This window comes from Zingiber officinale, chromosome 8A (genome assembly GCF_018446385.1).
Source record: "Zingiber officinale cultivar Zhangliang chromosome 8A, Zo_v1.1, whole genome shotgun sequence".
In the NCBI taxonomy this organism is placed as follows: Eukaryota; Viridiplantae; Streptophyta; class Magnoliopsida; order Zingiberales; family Zingiberaceae; genus Zingiber; species Zingiber officinale.
The window spans coordinates 76,991,576-76,995,194 of record NC_056000.1 but is presented as its reverse complement, the minus strand read 5'-3'; the positions used below and the strand labels follow the sequence as shown (position 1 = coordinate 76,995,194).

Sequence of the window (3,619 nt, the reverse complement as noted above, 5' to 3'; positions counted from 1 at the left end):
TTTATCAGAAAGTTAATTAAATATTTTATTTCAATATTTTGGCTTCCAGGTCGTGGCGAGGCATAGGCCTTCTTGGTTATTGGAGCAACAACCACTTCCTTAAACAAAGCCTCATAAAGAAACTCACTGTTTAATTTTCTCGCTGAGAGTGCTAAATCTGATTTAAAATTTAGGTTAAGCATGACTTAGGAACCCAATATAAGTTCCAGCCTACTAGATTAACTAGGAATTTCTTAAGGACATATTTCTTTGAAATATTTCTAATCTGTCCCTTATGATATCAAAAATACCAATTTAAATTGTTGTATTTTCTAAAATATGTTTTATTTGAACATGCATGATTTTTTAAACTATGTATTTGCATTTTCAAATTATTATTTTCTAATTTTAATTTGTCTAGCTCTTCTAATGGACAAGACTTAGCTAGAATTAATTTTAAATTTTTAATTTCCTTTTCTAACTTACAGAGTCTTTAGTTAACAATTTAACAAACTTAAAGAGTTTATCGGGAGGAAGAGATCGTACCTGACTTACCTTGTCAATCTCGTTGTCCGTTTCTCCCCCTGAACTAATGCTATCTTCCGACGTGGCTCCCCCTTCATCGATGCTTTCGATACTCATTTTGGAAGAGCTTGACTTGCAGTCATCGTCTTGATGACTTGCCATTAGTGCAAGTCTGGAGAAGGCCTCGACTTCCGGTTCGGACGACGTATCATCCCACATTGCCTTTAAGACCTTCCGCTTTTGGACAGGCTTCTTACATTTGTCCTTGTCCTTGTTCTTTAGCTTGAGGCAGTTGTCCTTGACGTACCCTTCTTCGTTGTAGTGGTAGCAGTGGATCGTCCTTTTCTTTCTACCCTGCGGATGGTTAGTCATTCTAGACTTACATAATTTCTTAAAACATCTTACCATCATAACCATTTCTTTGTCGTCGAGAGAAGACTCTGACTCAGGTTCGTCTCTCGATGCTTTGAAGACAACGCTGTGCTTGGGCTCCTTCGTACCTACACATCTTGACTCATGCACTTCAAATGTAGAAAATAATTCTTCTAATGTAATTTTTTCTAAGTCTTTTGAAATATAAAATGCATCTACTATTGACGCTCATTTTGAATTTCTAGGAAAAGAATTTAGTGCGTACCTTAGCGAATCTCAGTTACTTACCATCTCTCCGAGATTCGAAAGTTCGGTGATGATTTCCTTAATCTTCGAGTACAGATGCACAACTGTCTCGTCTTCCCCAATTCGAAAGATAATAAATTGGCAAAAAACTTAGTTTACATGTGTTTCTCAACCCGCGGGCCAACCCAAGCCCATCGCGGGCCAACCCGCGCGGGTCGCGTGCCTAGGCGGGTTGGGCCGTGGCGGGCTTGGGTTGATAAAATTCCAACCCAACCCGCTTAAATTATTTGGCGGGGCGGGCTAACCCAACGGGCCCAACCCAAATTGACGGCTCTATTCATCAGACATTTCAAATTGATCATTCTAATAAAAAAATCTTCATCATTGAGTATTCTTACAAATTTGCAATTGACTAACTTTATCAGAAAATTTATTATCTTGACTTACATCAACAAATTTAAATGCAACTAAATTATCATCACAGAATTTGTTAAATTCATCTTCACTCATAATTGTCAATTGCCTTTATGGGAATAGGATTGGTGGTAGAAAAATATTCTATTGCGGCATTAGAATGGATTTCTGATTCCTATCTACAGTTCCCTTTTGACTAAGTGACGGAGGTTCAAATTGCTTGTCTTGATTGTATTAGCTGTCAAGGGAATGGTATTGGTGGCCTATTGACCATAACTAGAGTGATGGAGGTGAGTTTTTGTGATTCTCTTGTATTCCTTTCCTCATATTCGTATCCATCTTTCTCCTGAAGTTCGTCGATATACATACCACTGCTCAACTTGATATCATTATAATGTGCACTAGACCTTAGTTGGGTGGGAGGGAGGCATTGTGAAGTCAATCTGTCTATCTTACCCTCTAACTGTTTGAACCCCTTGTTCTATGACTTTATGATGATTTCTTCTTGAATTTCAAAATTCTTAGACAATTGCAAAAGATTTTGTTCAATATCCACACTTGCATTTATGGCTTGTGCTTCTTTGATATTTGGGGAAGATGTATTCAAATTTTCATAGAGGTTCAATGTTACTTGATTAATTAAATTGTACGCTTCATCCAAATTTTTGTTCTTCAAAGAACCTCCTGCAGTTGAATCCAAAAATCTCTTACTCGAAAATGTAATTCCAATATAGAATATGTGCATTGTCACCATTTATCTAAGCCATGATGAAAACACTATCTTAAATAATCCTTAAATATATTGCATGCTTCATATATTAATTCCCCATCTTCCTAAGCAAAGCCTTGGATTTTATTCCTCGTGTATGTTGTTATATTGGGAGAAAAAAAGTAATTCATAAACAGTTGCTCCAATTGATCTCAACTTGGAAGAGAGTACAACCAAATTCTTACTTTATCTTTAATACTAAAAGAGAATGCTAACAATCGAATAGCATTTGCAAAGACTCCTTCACAGTTCACCATATTGCAATACTTTAAAAATATCTCCAATTGAATATAAGGATTTTTTGAAATTTCTCCTCCAAATTTGTGACTTCATATCATGATAATCAAATATGAGTCAAGTTGAAAGTTGTCAACTTTTATCGAATGTGCCACAATAGGAGATCTGAATCTTACATAAATGGGTGTGAAAAATTCTTCTAAAGGTCTATCTCTCATGGTAGTGCTCATGGTATCTTAAAAAATATATAAGAAAAAAATCAAAATGTATAATTAAAAACAAGAGAAAAAATGTATAATTAAAAATAAAAAAATTACAGAATTAAAAACAAAAGAAAAGTGTCTAAAAGTAATTCATATGTTAATCAACTAATGTTAATAAAAAAATAATTTCCAATAATAGTGTCAAAAACTTGATGTAAAGTTGCAAGCGCACTGTTGTCGTCAACTAATAAAAATATCGATCCCACAAGGACTATTGACTAAGCACTAGTTGATTTCGCATAATAAATTATCTAAATAATCGAAGGTTAGTTGCAAGCTTTAAGAACTAAGGTTGAGAGAGAGAGGTAGAGGGAGTTGAGAGAGCAAGAGAGAGAAATAAAGAGATTGAAGAGAGAAGTTGGTTTTGGGGGAAGATTCTAGAGTTTCAATTTCACTATAATGTTAGTTAATTTCCTTATGAATTGTTCATCTACTTGACTTCATGCTTACACTCGTGTAGGGATTCTAATTAAAGTTCGGCACAACCCCGCACAGGTCACACCGCAGAGTTAACATTCGTTCTAATGTTATTAAGTAAATAAGTAATTCTAGAAAGTCCGATTAAAGGGATATCCTAGGGCCTCTGATCATACAATCGCTAGAATTATCTAATGTACTTCCTAATGATAGATTAATGATATTAAGTAGAAGGGGTAACTTAGAAAATCTTATTAAAAAGATACTCTGTCACAAGTCACTCCAATCATACAATCGCTAGATTACACAAGTCACTTCCTAACATTAATTTGGGAAAACCTCTTAAAACTCTAATTAACCTCTCTAGCAAAGGATTGGTCCTTATATCAAGGCCTCC

The 3,619-nt window shown here is 35.0% G+C and overlaps 1 non-coding gene across 1 annotated transcript; it reads left to right on the top strand.

Annotated features, from left to right (window-relative positions):
- The first annotated feature begins 2,296 nt into the window (after positions 1 to 2,296).
- On the top strand, positions 2,297 to 2,404 carry LOC122013138. Its single transcript, XR_006120477.1, has one exon. It is a non-coding gene; the product is annotated as a small nucleolar RNA R71 (small nucleolar RNA).
- The last annotated feature ends 1,215 nt before the right edge of the window (positions 2,405 to 3,619 follow it).